Source organism: Rhinatrema bivittatum, chromosome 13 (genome assembly GCF_901001135.1).
Source record: "Rhinatrema bivittatum chromosome 13, aRhiBiv1.1, whole genome shotgun sequence".
Taxonomy (NCBI): Eukaryota; Metazoa; Chordata; class Amphibia; order Gymnophiona; family Rhinatrematidae; genus Rhinatrema; species Rhinatrema bivittatum.
The window spans coordinates 1-22,810 of NC_042627.1; the positions used below are offsets into that span (position 1 = coordinate 1).

A 22,810-nucleotide genomic window follows, 5' to 3' on the forward strand; every position below is an offset into this window, starting at 1 on the left:
TTTTGGGGTGATTCGGAAACTGATGATTCCCCCTTGGCTAGACTAAAGGTGAATGGGGGTTATTCTGACTCCTTTCCGATCGGCAGAGGCACTAGGCAGCGTTGTCGCTTGTCACCCATCCTTTTGCAATTTTTTTGGAACCATTTACCATCAAAATCCGAAATAATAGTCTGATATCTGGTATTTCAGTGGGGGACTTTTCCTCCAAACTCTCCCTTTTTGCAGACTACATACTTTTCACACTCACCGACCCCCCTCCCTTCCTGCTATAGGTCAGGAACTTCTGGCTTTCGGAAAGGTGTCGGGATTTAAATTAAACTGGGATAAGTCGGAGCTCCTTAATATCGGCACCAACAGGTATGGTGGAGGAACTTAAACAATCCTACCCCTATAGATGGGCAAAAACAAAGATCAAGTATCTGGGAGTTTACATTGGCGTTCGGGACGATTTATTTCAGTTCAACTATTCCCCGCTAATGCAAAAGATTTATAAAAACCTGGAGGAATGGAACCGCTAATATTTTCTTGGGTAGGCAGAATTGCAGTCCTTAAAATGAACATCCTTCCTAGAATATTATACTTATTTCAAACACTCCCTATAGAAGTCCCACCTGGGTTACTTGATAAATGGCAGAAAAGACTATTGAAATTCATTTGGAAAGGAAAGAGACCAAGAGTGGCCAAAGCAGTTCTATTTCGATCCAAATCCCAGGGTGGTAATGAGTGTCACACATCTCTCCTGGTACCATGCCGCGGCACATTTGAAAGCGGTTCTAGATTGGCATAAGAGGGACAGACAACCGCTTTGGGTAAAATTGGAACAAGCGATGATGGGCTCGATGCCCCTAGCAGCCTAAACATACATGGGCCACTATTTCGGGCTTACCTGCCACTGTCCGGACAACTTGCGCTATTTGGTCTCTTTGGAAGAACTCACTCGTGGGAAACAAGGTATATTATCACAGTACCCACCTCTTTCATAACAAGTTGTTCCTGGCTGGACAGACGGCCGCAGCTTTTCGGAGGTGGCTCTCTGGTGGCATTTCTCAAATAACTCACATCTGGGAACCGGGAGGTATGGTATGCTTTGATAGACTGAGTGACAGATACCATTTACCTAGTAGGGACATATTTTCATATTTGCAAGTTAAACACTTCCTCAATAGCAAGGCCCTGCATGTGGAATTAGCGAAGGGCATACCAGATTCTGAGGTCTTGTGCCGTCAGGCCGATAAAGTAGATAAGACTATTTCACGCTTAGACAGACTGTTGATGGGGACCTAATTACACTTATGCTCACCTACTAGCCTGGGAGCATGACCTACCTGGCTTATCTCAGCAGGGCACATTGAAAATGGGTATAAATTGCTTTACCGATGGCACCTAACCCCCGCTAAACTTCATAAAATCTTTCCTAGGGTGTCTGACCAGTGCTGGAAACTATTTGGTTCCATAGGTACCTTTCTTCACCTGTGGTAGTTTTGCCCAAAAATACAAAATGTTTGGTCTCAAGTGACCACATGGGTGGTGAGGTTCTGCACACCTCAGTTACCTTTTCAGCAGTGCAAGCTTTCCTATGGTACACAATGAAGATGGTACAAGGGCACACCTGCTGTTTGTGAAATCTGTGGTGGTGGCCACCAGATGTGCAATTGCATACCTTTGGAAAGATAGTAGGGTCCCTTCGCTGCCTGAGATACAGGCTAGGGTTCATAAGATGTATGCTCTGGGCAAGATCACTGCATTTAAACAACAGCGGGTCCAGAGATTTGAGACAACGTGGGCACCGTATGCACTATGGATTTCACGAATGTCATCCTAGACAAGAAATTTTCAGGGAATGTGGACTACGTTCCATTTCGCAGAGTTCATCAACTGTTGACAGAGTCTATATTATGACTGGGAGCAACTCAGATTCACCCAGAGGGGAGGGGGGGGGGAGGGTTAGGGAATGGAGTGCTTTAATAAGTGATAACTCTGTATCGGTTTCTTTTATTTTATTTCTACATTGTATTAAGTTTGCAGTATAGCATACTTTTACACTTTTATATTTTCTATAGAAAAGAAACCCGCAGATCAAGTAGTTCAAGCATCTGTTTATTTTATTATATGAATGTTCATCTTTCTCGAGTCAGTTAATATGATGTATACATTGTGGACGTTTTGAGCGTTTTTCACAAAGGCATTGTACTACAGTTGTTCATTATGATGTTATCAATAAAAAACTATTAATTCAAACAAAAAAAATAGAATAGCAGATATTGATCACATTGAGCTAGGAGCTCACATGGTCAACTCAGGTTTACAGAGGAACATAACTTGTTACATAGGGCACGTTGACACTGTTAACTGAACATAGAATAGCAGATGTTGATCACATCTAACTAGGGACTCATATCAGCATGATTGCATATGCCATCCAGCACCCTTCGTGTCATCAGCCTTGTATCTAGGAGTCGTCAGGTCAGCAAAGGTGAGAAGGGAGTTTTCAGTGTCCAGCACTCTATACTTCTATTGAGCCAATATCTCCTACTCCCACCGGACACTGGAAAGTCCTGCTCTTTTATACCATGCCGTAAGCAAGTGTGCATGCAAGAGAGAAATGATTGATCACTATCCACCCATGTTATGTATCAACAGTTGCTATTACCCAGTCAGACTCGTCCTGTCCCTGGCATGCAGGCGGCTGATCAGACCGCCGTATTCCTGACAGGAAGCCAGAAAGCTGAGTTGCACAATCTGTTTAACAAGAACATGTTTATCCTACACTCCACCCTTGATCAATCATTCTCCAATGCAGGCACCACTGCATACAAAGCCACTGTAGTGGTATATTTACTTTGACGTGCTATTTTATGCACTCAAGGTAAGATAACATGTACACGCTAGGCAGAGGAGGCATACACACATTACAATAAGGATAGAATGAAAAATCCTATTCAGAATCATTGTAGCAGTAGAGGAATGTCCAAAAACACATCCCACCAAGAATGAGAGGTGTCTATTATCAATTATAGTTGTAAATGTAGTAGGCATTCCTTGGCAAAGTCCGCTCGAATCAGGCCACCAGTTACAGCAATGTCCACATGTCTCAGGGTCTGTTTCAATGAATCTGAGGTATTCAATACCTTTTGCAGTTTAGTTGAATCCAACAATGGTGTCTTAAAGAATGATAAGTCCAACTTTACCCCCAATTGCACATCAGCGATGTCCATTGCTAGTAAATAATATTGTTGAGAACCAAAAGTAAAACAAGTAACATTATACAGGCATCCTGTTAAAGTCAAATTATATACACATACAGTTCCAGGGAATGGAATTATGACACCAGTCACATTATCAGGTAATATTAGAAGACTACAGTGTGCCAAAGGCTGCTGCAACAAGCAATCATCGGGTAATGTGGAATACATTAAAGGGCAAGCCAATCCCATTAGTGTAGGGGTACACATTGTATTGTCAATAGTGTGATTACTGGTGGTCCATATCCATTTGTTAGCATGCAAAACTTGTATTAGCATACTTCCTCTTTCGGGAAGATAGACTGGGAAAGGAAGTGATGTAAATTTACATACAGTATCTGTTAATGTACTGACGCCTTTATACTTGACAACTAATCTAGTGATTTTGTCCTGAGTGGCCTTTGCTTTTACTACTTTTGCAGTTGTGGTGAGGTTCCAAACCACACAAGCATCGTATGCTTTACAAGTGAAATTATCCTGCGTTCCAGAGAAGGTGCTGTTCTTCCACTTGATAGTCCCCCATCCAGATGTTACTTCAACAGGCTGATATAGGGTGTGCACCATAACAATCATGGCAAAGACGTTGATCACCATAAACGGGAGATGCAAGCCAACCTGTAGCAAGAGAACGCAGCGTTAGTTATTCCCTTAGTTTACATCGGATACTGGGTACCTGTATCTAATGTTCATCTCCTTCTGGTAGTACAGTCAGTACTGCATGTTTGCCAACAGCTAAAATTTTACCTTTCCTAGGTTCTCTATGAGGTGTGAAGATCCATATTTTAGCTCCAGGATGTAGTTTACTTGGACTGGAGGTGCTTCCAAAGGCACCTTGTCCTCGGGGAGTGGAATTGGGAATTCCCCATGCCATTTGCTCTGTTACATAGGGAATATTAATCAATTGTACCATTTGGGTTTGGGCAGGAACGTAAATATCTTTAATCGTCTAGTTATGATACAGTACATATATGGGACCACAGTAGTCAGAATCAATGAGTCCCCCAATACAGCTATGCCTTGTTTTGCACAACTAGATAAAATACACAGCCATCCAAAATGTTGCTTAGGGATGCTGCACCCAATCTGAAAATCATACAATAAAGATTCATGGGGAGGTATCACTATAGCGGTGGGATTGGTTACATCATATCCCTCAGCTTCATAACTATTTTAGCAAAGCAATTCGACATTTCCCGAAGGCGTAGCCCAGAAAATGATATTTCGGATCTGAGTAGAAGCAGGTTCATGATTATATAACTTCTGGAATGGAGTCATTCCATCCTTTTTTAAAGGTCTACTCTTTAGCAGCTGTAGAGCTGTGGACAATACAGATTTCCACCCCTTCATAGTGTCAAATTTTGTAAGACACCGTAACACACTTTTTAATAACCCATTCATACACTCAATAAGGCCAACAGCTTGCGGATAATATGGAATTTGAAATATCCATTCAATGTAGTTGTCTCTAGCATATTGCTGCACTAAGTTACCAGTCCCTCTATCGCTCTGAACTTGTTTTGGTATTCCATAATAGCTACTCATTTCATTTAAAAGTTATAACGTAGCTATCTGATTAGCCTCTCGTGCAGGCACAGCCATCATGAGTTCCACTACAGGTATCTACTGCCATATATAAATATACATCTCCACATTTTTCATAAACGGCCTATAAAATCTATTTGCCAAATAGTGGCAGGACTTAAACCACGATGAATATGCCCCTGCTCAATAGCCTGGGTGACCTTGGATGTGTCAACTGACAAATATTCACATTGTGTGACTACATTTTGAAAATCAGGGAGGGATCTTGGTATCCCTCTGACTTGGACCCACCTGTGATTAGCTTGTGCCCACAAGTGGCCACTTTTTTCGTGTGCCCTTTTCCATAGCCCCTGCTCATTTCTGGTCGTCACACTGGCTCGGATGTTTGCATGTTTATCTGCAATGGAATTGTACAGATTAGATAAACATCTTTTACATGTGTATCTACATGGAACACTAATGCTTTTGGAGACACTCAGCACAGGCGTCAGAGCACATAACACATTCAATTCATCATTTCAGTGTTCTGCGGCAGTCAAACAAACAGAATATTGGGAATTCACAGCTACAAGGGGTGGCAGGCTAGGTGTTACTGGCACCACCACAGAGACCTATGGTGGCTAAGTACCCAATACTGATGTCTGGGGATCACCTTAGTTGTTCAGGTGAAGAAACTGTTAACAGCTCTACTAACCATGTCTTCTTCACAAGCGGATCAATAACCATCAAGGCCAATGCAGTGTCGGGGTCAGCACCAGAAATATACTCGCATTGGTGCCAGTGTCAATACTTTTCTCAGTGCTCATCCCAATCTTTCCCCAGCACCAATAACAATGTCTTAGAAGGACTCATTGATAGACAGTCACCACTACCCTGGTGCTCCCGGCAACATTTACTAACCATTTTCAATGCACCTGCCAGTGTCGATCAGGTGGACGTCACAGTTTTCCATAAGGCTCCATCCAGTGATGTCACCCACAGGTAAGGACTACCATCCTTCTTGTCCTGGGAAAGATATTATTTAAACCAATATAAAATTAGCAGATTTTTAACTTTTTGGGCACAGAGTTTTACATTTTTTTGCCCAAATTTACCCCAGGAGTAACACTGGAACACAGGCTGCCATCAGATCTTCACACTGACACTAACCCTGACCCTCTAAAGCACCATAATCCCCTACCCTAACCTGACTACTAACCAAAACCGTAACCCTACCCCAATCCCTCACTCACATTGCCATACCAGAAAGTACTGACCTTGGCCAGCTTCAAAACCACAACCTCTAACTTACTAACCCGGCTCCAAATCCTGAGGCCAACGAGCCTTTCATAGCAAGCACTTTTCAAAACTTATACTTGTTCTGTGGGAGTAGACACCCACCCATCTACCTCCCCCCCCCTCCCCAAATTAAAGAAATTCTTATAAAGAAGAAAAGAGTCTCCAAGATCCACTGGTTGCTTGAAGCAAACTTCTGCTTTTAAGCAGCTCACTCAAAGAATTCACATCCAACCTCTATTTTATTTAAACACAATTTCATTTGATATTTATATATATATTTATTCAGTAGACTGTTTTAGCCAGAACATAACAAAATACAACACTTGTATGCATCATAATTCAATCAGCAAAAATAAACAGCCAATGCAAAACGTAGAACAAAATCCCCAACCCTTCCGTTATTCCCCCACCCCTACACTACAAGGATTTCCACTGCTTGTAACTCTTCCATAAACAAGTTAAAAGCCTCCGATCTCTTTTTCCATTTTTACCTAAAACAGTCCGTCCTCTGCATCTCATCCAGTCCATTACATTGCATGAGCAGCTTTCTTCCTCCAGTTGGCCAAATCCAAGCATCTCACACAGTTAAGAACGTGAAACAAACTACTTTACCAATTAAAGAACCTCCTCAATCATCACCTTAAAAATAAAAAATTTATTATATTAAATTAGTAAAATAGACTTCATCACACACTTTGTGAAAGATTAAATACCTCTGCCTGAGGGACAGATCCCACCCAATACCAACATACTTATCCCCCAGCACCCACCTGCCCACATCCTATCTAAAACTCTGCCTAAGGGAGAGATGCCCACCCATTACCAGCATGCGTATCCCTCGTCAGCCTCCTAACCACACCCTGCCTAAGCGAGAGGTCACCACCCAGAACCCCATCACACGTGTCCCCATACACCCTCCTCCTCTCACAGTCTCAGATACTCTGCCTAAGAGAGATGCCCACTCAGTACCAGCATGTGCTTCCCCCAGCGCCCTCCTGCCCAAAACCTGTCTGAAACTCTGCCTAAGAGAGAGATGCCCACTCAGTACCAGCATGCGTATCCCTCATCAGCCTCCTAACCACGTCAGCCTCCTAACCACGTCAGCCTCCTAACCACACCCTGCCTAAGCGAGAGGTCACCACCCAGAACCCCATCACACGTGTCCCCATACACCCTCCTCCTCTCACAGTCTCAGACACTCTGCCTAAGGGAGAGATGCCCACTCAGTACCAGCATGTGCATCCCCCAGCACCTTCCTGCCAACACCCTCTCCACAATCTGTCAGACACTAAGACATGCACAGTCTACAATCTAACAAGCTTAACATACAGCCTATGCAGGGAAGGGAATACAGGCAAGAACATAACAGGAAGAGATCTCTCAAGGGCATGCTGTTTTTGCAGAACGCAAAGTTACTTCCAAGGAGCTAAGGGACAACATGTAAGTCCAGAGTAAGACCTAAGGGAGAAAAGTAACATCCTACAGAGCAACATCCCAAAAACCTACAGCTGCAAGCCTAACTTGAGTATGACGTCCTATAAGCCTTTATATCCCTGAATGTGCCATCTCTCCATGCCTCTCCTCTGTAAGCAGATCTATATAAAGGCAGACATGACCTATCAAAAGAGTAATTAAAAGCAGTTTCCACACTATACAGACACACATGACACTTCTCCTCTCATGGTATTGTCAGGTTATAGGTTACACACGACACATTTGAAATGCTTCTTTTATACTCATTCAGATTTCCAAAACTAGTTATTACCAAGAATCCCAGTGTGAAATACCAGTAATCAAAATTATTGGCATATATTCCAGAGGTCAGACATGGAAATTTACATCTGCCTCCATTTGTAAATTTGACCTTAGAATGGATCTGAATGAGGGAAATTCTGACCTCCATTGCTCCCCATTCAGTCAGCCCAAGCCACCTGATTGAGGGAGGCAGGCTCACTGATGTTTTACATTTTCTCCTTTTTTTTACATGTGAGTCTCCTATGTTTCACAACTAATTTTCAGGTGATTAAAATATTTATGTGAAAATTTAATGGCTCTAAAATTGAAGGGACTTTTTCCTTTCCTGGCTAAAACCTTTAATACTATTAAAATAAATTTTCTTTTTATTATATTAGACTTGGAGCAAAGCTATCCTACACATTTTAAATATCAGCGAGGATGCCACTCGTCAGTGAATTTTGAATTCACTTGTAATTCAACCCTATTCAGATCCATTCTGGTTCATTATAACCATCTAGCATAATAAAGAGATTTTCTCTCTTATCTTAAATATAAAAATGTGTGCATAGGACACCCAGCAACCGGACAACCCGTACGAATGGAGAATAGGGTACGAAGCCCCAAAGACGTCTCAGTGAACCAGATGTTTCAGCTCTGATGAGCAGCAACAACCACATATCCGGTAAAAGCCTGCAGATATACGGATACAAAGAAATTATACTGCATTCAGTTCCACCTAAGAAATAGTGGACGTACCAATGCGTAGGCTCATTATTTCTTTTGCCAGGGTATTCATTCACAAGCCCCAATACCCCATGTTGATCAGAGTCCTGCTGCAAGCGGAGCTCTATAAAGGAAACATCACAGATTAAAACAGAGCGATTATAAAGCACTTTCTGCACTGTACAAACACGCTGCCCTTCTCCTGTCATGGTATTGTCAGGTTACAGGTTGTACACGACACATTTGAAATGCATATTTTATAATGATTAGGAATTCCCATCAAACCAGTTATTACCAGTAATCTCAGTGTGAAAAACTAGTAATCAAATTCATTGACATATATTCAAGAGGTCAGACATGGAAATTTACCACCGCCTCCATTTGTAAATTTCACCTTAGAATGGATCTGAATGAGGGAAATTCTGACCTCCACTGCTCCCCATTCAGTCAGCCCAAGCCACCTGAGGGAGGCAGGCTCGCTGATGTTTTACATTTCTCCTTTTTACATGCGAGTCTCCTACATTTCTCAACTAATTTTCAGGTGATTAAAATATTTATGTGAAAATTTAATGGCTCTAAAATTGAAGGGACATTTTTTTCCTGCTAAAACCTTTAATACTATTAAATAGTTTTCTTTTTAGTATTAGACTTAAGCAAAGCTAACTAGATATCAGACATTTAAAATATCAGCGAGGATGCCACTCAGTGATTTTGAATTCACTTGTAATTCAACCTATTCAGATCCATTCTGGTTCATTATAATGAGATTTTTCTCTATATCTTAAATAAATATAAAAATGTGTGCATAGGAAACCCAGCAACCGGACAACCCGTACGAATGGAGAATAGGGTACGAAGCCTCAAAGACGTCTCATGAACCAGATGTTTCAGCTCTGATGAGTAGCAAGAACCACATATCCGGTAAAACCTGCAGACATACGGATACAAAGAAATTATACTGCATTCACTCCGCCTAAGAAATAGTGGAAGTACCAATGCGTAGGCTCATTATTTCTTATGCCAGGGTATTCTTCACAAGCACCGACACCCCATGTTGATCAGAGTCCTGCTGCAAGCGGAGCTCTATAAAGGGAGACATCACCGATTAAAACAGAGCAATTATAAAGCAGTTTCTGCATTAAACAAACACACGCTGCCCTTCTCCTGTCAGGGTATTGTCAGGTTACAGGTTGTACACGACACATTTGAAATGCATATTTTATATCATTCGGAATTCCAAAATTAATTACCAGGAATCTCAGTGTGAAATAAGTATCAAATTCATTGGCATATATTCAAGAGGTCAGACATGGAATTTACCACCGCCTCCATTTGTAAATTTGACCTTAGAATGGACTGAATGAGGGAAATTCTGACCTCCACTCTGCCCCATTCAGTCAGCCCAAGCCACCTGACTGAGGGAGGCAGGCTCGCTGATGTTTACATTTTCTCATTTTTACGTGCGAGTCTCCTACATTTCACAACTATTTTCAGGTGATTAAAATATTTATGTGAAAATTTAATGGCTCTAAAATTGAAGGGACATTTTTATTTCCTGGCTAAAACCTTTAATACTATTAAAATAAATTTCTTTTTATTATATTAGACTTGCAGCAAAGCTAACTAGATATCATAGACATTTAAAATATCAGCGAGGATGCCACTCCTCAGTGCATTTTGAATTCACTTGTAATTCAACCCTATTCAGATCCATTCTGGTTCATTATAATGAGATTTTTCTCTATCATCTTAAATAAATATTAAAATGTGCATAGGAAACCCAGCAACCGGACAACCCGTACGAATGGAGAATAGGGTACGAAGCCCAAAGATCTCAGTGAACCAGATGTTTCAGCTCTGATGAGCAGCAAAACCACATATCCGGTAAAACCTGCAGACATACGGATACAAAGAAATTATACTGCATTCACTTCCGCCTAAGAAATAGTGGAAATACCAATGCGTAGGCTCATTATTTCTTATGCCAGGGTATGCATTCACAAGCACCGACCCCATGTTGATCAGAGTCCGCTGCAAGCGGAGCTCTATAAAGGGAGACATCACCGATTAAAACAGCAATTATAAAGCAGTTTCTGCACTTACAAACACACGCTGCCCTTCTCCTGTCATGGTATTGTCAGGTTACAGGTTGTACACGACACATTGAAATGCATATTTTATAATGAATTAGGAAAGAATCCCATCAACACAGTTATTACCAGTAATCTCAGGTGTGAAATACTAGTAATCAATTCATTGGCATATATCAAGAGGTCCGACATGGAAATTGACCACCGCCTCCATTGTAAATTTGACCTTAGAATGGATCTGAATGAGGGAATTCTGACCTCCTCTGCTCCCCATTCAGTCTAAGCCCAAGCCACCTGACTGAGGGAGGCAGGCTCGCTGATGTTTTACATTTTCTCATTTTTACGTGCGAGTCTCCTACATTTCACAAACTATTTTCAGGTGATTAAATATTGTATGTGAAATTTAATGGCTCTAAAATTGACGGGACATTTTTTATTTCCTGGCTAAAAACCTTTAATACTATTAAATAAATTTTCTTTTATTATATTAGACTTGCAGCAAAGCTAACTAGATCTCATAGACATTTAAAATATCAGCGAGGATGCCACTCCTCAGTGCATTTTGAATTCACTTGTATTCAACCCTATTCAGATCCATTCTGGTTGATTATAATGACAATTTTCTCTATCATCCTAAATAAATATTAAAACTTGTGCATAGGAAACCCAGCAACCGGACAACCCGTATGAATGGAGAATAGGGTACGAAGCCCCAAAGACGTCTCAGTGAACCAGATGTTTCAGCTCTGATGAGCAGCAAGAACCACATATCCGGTAAAAGCCTGCAGATATACGGATACAAAGAAATTATACTGCATTCACTTCCGCCTAGGAAATACTGGAAATACCAATGCGTAGGCTTCATTATTTCTTATGCCAGGGTATGCATTCACAAGCACCGATACCCCATGTTGATCAGAGTCCAGCTGCAAGCGGAGGCTCTATAAAGGGAGACATCACCGATTAAAAACAGCAATTATAAAGCAGTTTTCTGCACTATACAACACACACGCTGCCCTTCTCCTGTCATGGTATTGTCAGGTTACAGGTTGTACACGACACATTTTGAAATGCATATTTTATATTCATTCAGAATTCCAAAATTAATTACCAGGAATCCCAGTGTGAAATATTGGCATATATTCAAGAGGTCAGACATGGAAATTTACCACCGCCTCCATTTGTAAATTTGACCTTAGAATGGATCTGAATGAGGGAAATTCTGACCTCCACTGCTCCCCATTCAGTCAGCCCAAGCCACCTGACTGAGGGAGGCAAGGCTCGCTGATTTTTACATTTTCTCCTTTTTACGTGCGAGTCTCCTACGTTTCTCAACTAATTTTCAGGTGATTAAAATATTTGTGTGAAAATGTAATGGCTCTAAAAATGAAGGGACCATTTTATTTCCTGGCTAAAACCTTTAATACTATTAAAATAAGTTTCTTTTATTATATTAGACTTGGAGCAAAGCTAACTAGATATCATAGACATTTAAAATATCAGCCAGGATGCCACTCGTGAGTGAATTTTGAATTCACTTGTAATTCAACCCTATCAGATACATTCTGGTCATTATAACATCTAGCATAATAAAGAGATTTTTCTCTCTATCTTAAATAAATATAAAATGTGTGCATAGGACACCCCAGCAACCGACAACCCGTACGAATGGAGAATAGGGTACGAAGCCCCAAAGACGTCTCAGTGAACCAGATGTTTCAGCTCTGATGAGCAGCAAACAACCACATATCCGGTAAAGCCTGCAGATATACGGATACAAAGAAATTATACTGCATATCAGTTCCACCTAAGAAATAGTGGACGTACCAATGCGTAGGCTCATTATTTCTTTTGCCAGGGTATTCCATTCACAAGCCCCCAATACCCCATGTTTGATCAGAGTCCTGCTGCAAGCGGAGCTCTATAAAGGAAAGACATCACAGATTAAAACAGAGCGATTATAAAGCACTTTCTGCACTGTACAAACACACGCTGCCCTTCTCCTGTCATGGTATTGTCAGGTTACAGGTTGTACCACGACAAATTTGAAATGCATATTTTATAATGATTAGGAATTCCCATCAAACCAGTTATTACCAGTAATCTCAGTGTGAAAAACTAGTAATCAAATTCATTGACATATATTCAAGAGGTCAGACATGGAAATTTTACCACCGCCTCCATTGTAAATTTCACCTTAGAATGGATCTGAATGAGGGAAATTCTGACCTCCACTGCTTCCCATTCAGTCAGCCCAAGCCACCTGACTGAGGGAGGCAGGCTCGCTGATGTTTTACATTTTCTCCTTTTTACGTGCGAGTCTCCTACATTCTCAACTAATTTTCAGGTGATTAAAATATTTATGTGAAAATTTAATGGCTCTAAATTGAAGGGACATTTTTATTTCCTGGCTAAAACCTTTAATACTATTAAATAAGTTTTCTTTTTATATATTAGACTTAGAGCAAAGCTAACTAGATAGTCAGAGACATTTAAAATATCAGCGAGGATGCCACTCAGTGCATTTTGAATTCACTTCTAATTCAACCCTATTCAGATCCATTCTGGTTCATTATAATGAGATTTTTCTCTATTATCTTAAATAAATATAAAAATGTGTGCATAGGAAACCCAGCAACCGACAACCCGTACGAATGGAGAATAGGGTACGAAGCCTCAAAGACGTCTCAGTGAACCAGATGTTTCAGCTCTGATGAGCAGCAAGAACCACATATCCGGTAAAACCCTGCAGACATACGGATACAAAGAAATTATACTGCATTCACTTCCGCCTAAGAAATAGTGGAAAGTACCAATGCGTAGGCTCATTATTTTCTTATCCAGGGTATTCATTCACAAGCACCGACACCCCATGTTGATCAGAGTCCTGCTGCAAGCGGAGCTCTATAAAGGAAGACATCACCGATTAAAACAGAGCAATTATAAAGCAAGTTTCTGCATTAAACAAACACACGCTGCCCTCTCCTGCAGGGTATTGTCAGGTTACAGTTGTACACGACACATTTGAAATGCATATTTTATAATGATTAGGAATTCCCATCAAACCAGTTATTACCAGTATCTCAGTGTGAAAAACTAGTAATCAAATTCATTGACATATATTAAGAGGTCAGACATGGAATTTACCACCGCCTCCATTTGTAAATTTCACCTTAGAATGGATCTGAATGAGGGAAATTCTGACCTCCACTGCTCCCCATTCAGTCAGCCCAAGCCACCTGACTGAGGGAGGCAGGCTCGCTGATGTTTTACATTTTCTCCTTTTTAAGTGCGAGTCTCCTACATTTCTCAACTAATTTTCAGGTGATTAAAATATTTATGTGAAAATTTAATGGCTCTAAAATTGAAGGGACATTTTTATTTCCTGGCTAAAACCTTTAATACTATTAAAATAAGTTTCTTTTTATTATATTAGACTTAGAGCAAGCTAACTAGATATCAGAGACATTTAAAATATCAGCGAGGATGCCACTCAGTGCATTTTGAATTCACTTCTAATTCAACCCTATTCAGATCCATTCTGGTTCATTATAATGAGATTTTTCTCTATTATCTTAAATAAATATAAAAATGTGTGCATAGGAACCCAGCAACCGGACAACCCGTACGAATGGAGAATAGGGTACGAGCCTCAAAGACGTCTCAGTGAACCAGATGTTTCAGCTCTGATGAGCAGCAAGAACCACATATCCGGTAAAACCCTGCAGACATACGGATACAAGAAATTATACTGCATTCACTTCCGCCTAAGAAATAGTGGAAGTACCAATGCGTAGGCTCATTATTTCTTATGCCAGGGTATTCATTCACAAGCACCGACACCCCCATGTTGATCAGAGTCCTGCTGCAAGCGGAGCTCTATAAGGAAGACATCACCGATTAAAACAGAGCAATTATAAAGCAGTTTCTGCTATTAAACAAACACACGCTGCCCTTCTCCTGTCAGGGTATTGTCAGGTTACAGGTTGTACACGACAACATTTGAAATGCATATTTTATACTCATTCGGAATTCCAAATTAATTACCAGGAATCTCAGTGTGAAATACTAGTAATCAAATTCATTGGCATATATTCAAGAGGTCAGACATGGAAATTTTACCACCGCCTCCATTTGTAAATTTGACCTTAGAAATGGATCTGAATGAGGGAAATTCTGACCTCCTCTGCTCCCCATTCAGTCAGCCCAAGCCACCTGACTGAGGGAGGCAGGCTCGCTGATGTTTTACATTTTCTCATTTTTACGTGCGAGTCTCCTACATTTCACAACTATTTTCAGTGATTAAAATATTTATGTGAAAATTTAATGGCTCTAAAATTGAAGGGACATTTTTATTTCCTGGCTAAAACCTTTATACTATTAAAATAAATTTTCTTTTTATTATATTAGACTTGCAGCCAAAGCTAACTAGATATCATAGACATTTAAAATATCAGCGAGGATGCCACTCCTCAGTGCATTTTGAATTCACTTGTAATTCAACCCTATTCAGATCCATTCTGGTTCATTATAATGACAATTTTCTCTATCATCCTAAATAAATATTAAAACTTGTGCATAGGAAACCCAGCAACCGGACAACCCGTATGAATGGAGAATAGGGTAACGAAGCCCCAAAGACGTCTCAGTGAACCAGATGTTTCAGCTCTGATGAGCAGCAAGAACCACATATCCGGTAAAGCCTGCAGATATACGGATACAAAAGAAATTATACTGCATTCACTTCCCGCCTAGGAAATACTGGAAATACCAATGCGTATAGGCTCATTATTTCTATGCCAGGGTATGCATTCACAAGCACCGATACCCCATGTTGATCAGAGTCCAGCTGCAAGCGGAGCTCTATAAAGGGAGACATCACCGATTAAACAGCAATTATAAAGCAGTTTCTGCACTATACAAACACACGCTGCCCTTCTCCTGTCATGGTATTGTCAGGTTACAGGTTGTACACGACACATTTGAAATGCATATTTTATATTCATTCAGAATTCCAAATTAATTACCAGGAATCCCAGGTGTGAAATATTGGCATATATTCAAGAGGTCAGACATGGAAATTTACCACCGCCTCCATTTGTAAATTGACCTTAGAAATGGATCTGAATGAGGGAAATTCTGACCTCCACTGCTCCCCATTCAGTCAGCCCAAGCCACCTGACTGAGGGAGGCAGGCTCGCTGATTTTTTACATTTTCTCCTTTTTACGTGCGAGTCTCTACGTTTCTCAACTAATTTTCAGGTGATTAAAATATTTGTGTGAAAATGTAATGGCCTCTAAAAATGAAAGGGACATTTTTATTTCCTGGCTAAAACCTTTAATACTATTAAAATAAGTTTTCTTTTTATTATATTAGACTTGGAGCAAAGCTAACTAGATATCATAGACATTTAAAAATATCAGCGAGGATGCCACTCGTCAGTGAATTTTGAATTCACTTGTAATTCAACCCTATTCAGATCCATTCTGGTTCATTATAACCATCTAGCATAATAAAGAGATTTTCTCTCTTATCTTAAATAAATATAAAAATGTGTGCATAGGACACCCAGCAACCGGACAACCCGTACGAATGGAGAATAGGGTACGAAGCCCCAAAGACGTCTCAGTGAACCAGATGTTTCAGCTCTGATGAGCAGCAACAACCACATATCCGGTAAAAGCCTGCAGATATACGGATACAAAGAAATTATACTGCATTCAGTTCCACCTAAGAAATAGTGGACGTACCAATGCGTAGGCTCATTATTTCTTTTGCCAGGGTATTCATTCACAAGCCCCAATACCCCATGTTGATCAGAGTCCTGCTGCAAGCGGAGCTCTATAAAGGAAAGACAATCACAGATTAAAACAGAGCGATTATAAAGCACTTTCTGCACTGTACAAACACACGCTTGCCCTTCTCCTGTCATGGTATTGTCAGGTTACAGGTTGTACACGACACATTTGAAATGCATATTTTATAATGATTAGGAATTCCCATCAAACCAGTTATTACCAGTAATCTCAGTGTGAAAAACTAGTAATCAAATTCATTGACATATATTCAAGAGGTCAGACATGGAAATTTACCACCGCCTCCATTTGTAAATTTCACCTTAGAATGGATCTGAATGAGGGAAATTCTGACCTCCACTGCTCCCCATTCAGTCAGCCCAAGCCACCTGACTGAGGGAGGCAGGCTCGCTGATGTTTTACATTTTCTCCTTTTTACATGCGAGTCTCCTACGTTTCACAAATAATTTTCAGGTGATTAAAATATTTATGTGAAAATTTAATGGCTCTAAAATTGAAGGGACATTTTTCTTTCCTGCCTAAAACCTTTAATACTATTTAAATTAGTTTTCTTTTTAGTACATTAGACTTGGAACAAAGCTAACTAGATATCCTAGACATTTAAAATATCAGCGAGGATGCCACTCCTCAGTGAATTTTGAATTCACTTGTAATTCAACACTATTCAGATCCATTCTGGTTCATTATAACCATCTAGCATAATAAAGAGATTTTTCTCTATTATCTTAAATAAATATAAAAATGTGTGCATAGGAAACCCAGCAACCGGACAACCCGTACGAATGGAGAATAGGGTACGAAGCACCAAAGATGTCCTCATTGACACAGATGTTTCAGCTCTGACAAGTAGCAACAAACACATCTCCAGCAAAACCCTGCAGACATACGGATACAAAGAAATTATACTGCATTCAGTTCCGCCTAAGAAATACTGGAAGTACCAATGCGTAGGCTCATTATTTCTTTTGCCAGGTTATGCATTCACAAGCACCGACACCCCATGTTGATCACAGTCCCGCTGCAAGCAGAGCTCTATAAAGGGAGACATCACCGATTAAAACACAGCAATTATAAAGCACTTTCTGCACTATACAAACACACGCTGCCCTTCTCCTGTCAGGGTATTGTCAGGTTACAGGTTGTACACGACACATTTGAAATGCATATTTTATATTCATTCAGAATTCCAAAATTAATTATCAGGAATCCCAGTGTGAAATATTGGCATATATTCAAGAGGTCAGACATGGAAATTTACCACCACCTCCATTTGTAAATTTGACCTTAGAATGGATCTGAATGAGGGAAATTCTGACCTCCACTGCTCCCCATTCAGTCAGCCCAAGCCACCTGATTGAGGGAGGCAGGCTCGCTGATGTTTTACATTTTCTCCTTTTTACGTGCGAGTCTCCTACGTTTCACAACTATTTTTCAGGTGATTAAAATATTTATGTGAAAATTTAATGGCTCTAAAATTGAAGGGACATTTTTATTTCCTGGCTAAAACCTTTAATACTATGAAAATTAGTTTCTTTTTAGTACATTAGACTTTGAGCAAAGCTATCCTAGACATTTAAAATATCAGCGAGGATGCCTCTCCTCAGTGAATTTTGAATTCACTTGTAATTCAACAGTATTCAGATCCATTCTGGTTCATAATAACCAACTAGCATAATAAAGAGATTTTTCTCTATTATCTTAAATAAATATATAAATGTGTGCATAGGAAACCCAGCAACCGGACAACCCGTACGAATGGAGAATAGGGTACGAAGCCCCAAAGACTGTCTCATTGACACAGATGTTTCAGCTCTGACGAGTAGCAAGAACCACATATCCGGGTAAAAGCCTGCAGATATACGGATACAAAGAAATTATACTGCATTCAGATCCACCTAAGAAATAGTGGAAAGTACCAATGCGTAGGCTCATTATTTCTTATGCCAGGGTATGCATTCAGAAGCACCGATACCCCATGTTGATCACAGTCCTGCTGCAAGCGGAGCTCTATAAGGGGAGACCATCACCGATTAAAACAGAGCAATTATAAAGCACTTTCTGCACTGTACAAAACACACGCTGCCCTTCTCCTGTCAGGGTATTGTCAGGTTACAGGTTTGTACACGACACATTTGAAATGCTTATTTTATAATGATTAGGATTTCCAAAATTAATTACCAGGAATCCCAGTGTGAAATATTGGCATATATTCAAGAGGTCAGACATGGAAATTTACCACCGCCTCCATTTGTAAATTTGACCTTAGAATGGATCTGAATGAGGGAAATTCTGACCTCCACTGCTCCCCATTCAGTCAGCCCAAGCCACCTGACTGAGGGAGGCAGGCTCGCTGATGTTTTACATTTTCTCCTTTTTACGTGCGAGTCTCCTACATTTCTCAACTAATTTTCAGGTGATTAAAATATTATGTGAAAATTTAATGGCTCTAAAATTGAAGGGACATTTTTATTCCTGGCTAAAACCTTTAATACTATAAAATAATTTTGTTTTTATTATATTAGACTTGGAGCAAGCTAACTAGATATCATACACATTTAAAATATCAGCGAGGATGCCACTCCTCAGTGCATTTTGAATTCACTTGTAATTCAACCCTATTCAGATCCTATTCTGGTTCTATTTATAATGAGATTTTTCTCTATCATCTTAAATAAATATTAAAATGTGTGCATAGGACACCCAGCAACCGGACAACCCGTACGAATGGAGAATAGGGTACGAAGCCCCAAAGATGTCTCATTGACACAGATGTTTCAGCTCTGACGAGTAGCAAGAAACACATCTCCAGCAAAAGGCAGACATCACCGATTAAAACAGAGCAATTATAAAGCAGTTTCTGCACTATACAAACACACGCTGCCCTTCTCCTGTCAGGGTATTGTCAGGTTACAGGTTGTACACGACACATTTGAAATGCATATTTTATACTCATTCGGAATTCCCATCAAACCAGTTATTACCAGGAATACCAGTTGGAAATATTGGCATATATTCAAGAGATCAGACATGGAAATTTACCACTGCCTCCACTTGTAAATTTGACCTTAGAATGGATCTGAATGAGGGAAATTCTGACCTCCACTGCTCCCCATTCAGTCAGCCCAAGCCACCTGACTGAGGGAGACAGGCGCTCTGATGTTTTACATTTCTCCTTTTTACGTGCGAGTCCTCCTACGTTTCACAAATAATTTCAGGTGATTAAAATATTTATGTGAAAATTTAATGGCTCTAAAATTGAAGGGACATTTTTCTTTAATACTATTAAAATTAGTTTTCTTTTTATTATATTAGACTTGGAGCAAAGCTATCCTAGACATTTAAAATATCAGCGAGGATGCCACTCAGAGAATTTTGAATTCACTTGTAATTCAACACTATTCAGATCCATTCTGGTTCATTATAACCATCTAGCATAATAAAGAGATTTTTCTCTATTATCTTAAATAAATATGAAAATGTGTGCATAGGAAACCCAGCAAACCGGACAAGCCGTACGAATGGAGAATAGGGTACGAAGCCTCAATGACCAAGATGTTTCAGCTCTGACGAGTAGCAAGAACCACATATCCGGCAAAAGCCTGCAGACATACGGATACAAAGAAATTATACTGCATTCAGTTCCACCTAAGAAATAGTGGACGTACCAATGCGTAGGCTCATTATTTCTTTTGCCAGGGTATTCATTCACAAGCCCCAATACCCCATGTTGATCAGAGTCCTGCTGCAAGCGGAGCTCTATAAAGGAAAGACATCACAGATTAAAACACAGCAATTATAAAGCACTTTCTGCACTGTACAAACACAACGCTGCCCTTCTCCTGTCATGGTATTGTCAGGTTTACAGGTTGTACACGACACATTTGAAATGCATATTTTATTAATGATTAGGAAATCCCATCAAACCAGTTATTACCAGTAATCTCAGTGTGAAATACTAGTAATCAAATTCATTGGCATATATTCAAGAGGTCAGACATGGAAATTTACCACCGCCTCCATTCGTAAATTTCTCCTTAGAATGGGATCTGAATGAGGGAAAATCTGACCTCCACTGCTCCCCATTCAGTCAGCCCAAGCCACCTGACTGAGGGAGGCAGGCTCGCTGATGTTTTACATTTTCTCCTTTTTAACGTGCGAGTCTCCTACATTTCTCAACTAATTTTCAGGTGATTAAAATATTTATGTGAAAATTTAATGGCTCTAACATTGAAGGGACATTTTTCTTTAATACTATTAAAATAAGTTTTCTTTTAATTATATTAGACTTGGAAACAAAGCTTACTAGATATCCTAGACATTTAAAATATCAGCGAGGATGCCACTCAGAGAATTTTGAATTCACTTTAATTCAACCCTATTCAGATCCATTCTGGTTCATTATAATTAGATTTTTCTGTATTATCTGAAATAAATATAAATGTGTGCATAGGAAACCCAGCAACTGGACAACCCGTACGAATGGAGAATAGGGTACGAAGCCTAAAGGACGTATCAGTGACCCAGATGTTTCAGCTCTGACGAGCAGCAAGAACCACATATCCGGTACAAGACTGCAGACATACGGATACAAGAAATTATACTGCATTCAGTTTCCACCTAAGAAATAGTGGAAATACCAATGCGTAGGCTCATTATTCTCATGCCAGCATATGCATTCACAAATGCCATGACCCCAAGCGGAGCTCTATAAAATCAGACATCACTATTAAAAGAGAACGATTATAAAGCTGTTTCACACCATACAAAAGCACACACTACCCTTCTCCTGTCAGGGTATTGTCCGGTTATAGGTTGCACATGAAACATTTGAAATGCTTGTTTCATACTTATTCGGAATTCCCATCAAACCAGTTATTACCAGGAATCCCAGTGTGAAATATTGACATATATTCAAGAGGTCAGACATGGAAATTTACCACCGCCTCCATTTGTAAATTTCACCTTAGAATGGATCTGAATGAGGGAAATTCTGACCTCCACTGCTCTCCATTCAGTCAGCCCAAGCCACCTGATTCTAGGAGGCAGTCTCACTGATATTTTACATTTTCGCCGTTTTACAGTAGTGTCTCCTATGTTTCAAAACTAATTTTCAGGTAATGATTATATTTATGGGAAAATCTAATAGCTCTAAATTTGAAAGAATATTTTTCCTTTCTGGCTAAAACCTTTAAGACTATTAAAATAACTTTTCTTCTCATTACATTAGAATCAGAGCAAAGCTAACTAGATATCCTAAACATTTAATATATCAGCGAGGATGCCACTCCCCAGTAATTTTTGAATTCACTTATAATTCATCCCTATTCAGATCCATTCTGATTCATCATAAACATATAACATAATTAAGAGTTTTTTCTCTAATATCAAGTACATAAAAAATATATGCATAGGAAACTCAGTGACCGGACAACCCATACCCAATGGAGAATAGGGTGCAAATCCACAAAGACGTCTCAGCTATGACGAGTGCCAAAAACCACATATCCGGTAAAATCCTCAGACATACAGATACAAATAATTATACTGCATTCAGTTCCGCCTAAGAAATAGTTAAAGTGCCAATGCGTAGGCTCATTATTTCTCATGCCTGGGTATGCATTCACAAACAGACTGATCCTATGTTGGTCAGAGTTCACTGCAAGCGGAGCTCAATAAAGGCAGACTTCACCTTATTAAACAGAGTAATTATGAAGCTATTTCAACAATGCACAAAGGTAACCTTCTCCTGTCATGGTATTGTCAGGTTAAAGGTTACACACCACACTTTTAAAATGTATATTTTATAGGGATGTTAATCGGGTACCTGATCTTTTCATGACCCGGGTTCGGCTGGCAAGCCGGAAGAGAGATATGTCCCGCGGATCAGCATTTTTTTTTTGTAAAAAAATCATTTTTCCGAATAGTGCGCACTAACACGAGTTAGTGCACACTATCTGTCAGTTAGTGCACACTATAAAAAATGATAGTTAACGGTTAAAAAGTAACATTTGAGGAAATGTTTTTGTTAGCTAAGGTATTGTTCCTGCGTCCCCATTGGCTGTCTCTCCACTGTGGAGACAGCCAATGGGAAAGTAAAACCATATATTTAACAGATTTATTTCAGTACGCACTAAATCGCGGGTAGTGCACTATCCACGATTTAGTGCGCACTAAGCCGCACATGCTTGGTGCTGTTCACCGTGGCCATTTTGCTATCAGATAGCACACAGCCATGCACGGACAAGACTCAGACGTGCAGTGCAAACAAGCATTACCAAATTAACATTGCATGCTCTTTAAATTTAACCACTGTAATTATAATAAATAAGTACTAATATTAGAAACTTTGTTTAGTTTTTCTATAGTATTTTAATGTTTTGA

The 22,810-nt window shown here is 39.8% G+C and overlaps 2 long non-coding RNA genes across 7 annotated transcripts; both read right to left on the bottom strand.

Moving 5' to 3' along the window:
- Positions 1–2,976: 2,976 nt before the first annotated feature.
- LOC115075408 lies at positions 2,977–12,513 on the bottom strand. 5 transcript variants are annotated; one of them, XR_003852493.1, is made up of 6 exons: positions 12,440–12,513; positions 8,556–8,646; positions 6,554–6,701; positions 5,699–5,789; positions 5,076–5,181; positions 2,977–3,857 (listed from the first exon to the last, which is right to left on the bottom strand). It is a non-coding gene; the product is annotated as an uncharacterized LOC115075408 (long non-coding RNA). The 5 variants fall into 5 exon arrangements; XR_003852494.1 differs by lacking the exon at positions 12,440–12,513 and adding an exon at positions 11,461–11,473; XR_003852492.1 differs by lacking the exon at positions 12,440–12,513 and adding an exon at positions 10,480–10,531.
- Positions 12,514–13,464: 951 nt separating this feature from the next.
- On the bottom strand, positions 13,465–21,086 carry LOC115075518. 2 transcript variants are annotated; one of them, XR_003852542.1, is made up of 7 exons: positions 21,067–21,086; positions 20,095–20,185; positions 18,346–18,436; positions 17,371–17,461; positions 16,364–16,454; positions 14,400–14,491; positions 13,465–13,516 (listed from the first exon to the last, which is right to left on the bottom strand). It is a non-coding gene; the product is annotated as an uncharacterized LOC115075518 (long non-coding RNA). The 2 variants fall into 2 exon arrangements; XR_003852543.1 differs by lacking the exon at positions 17,371–17,461.
- Between the last annotated feature and the right edge of the window lie 1,724 nt (positions 21,087–22,810).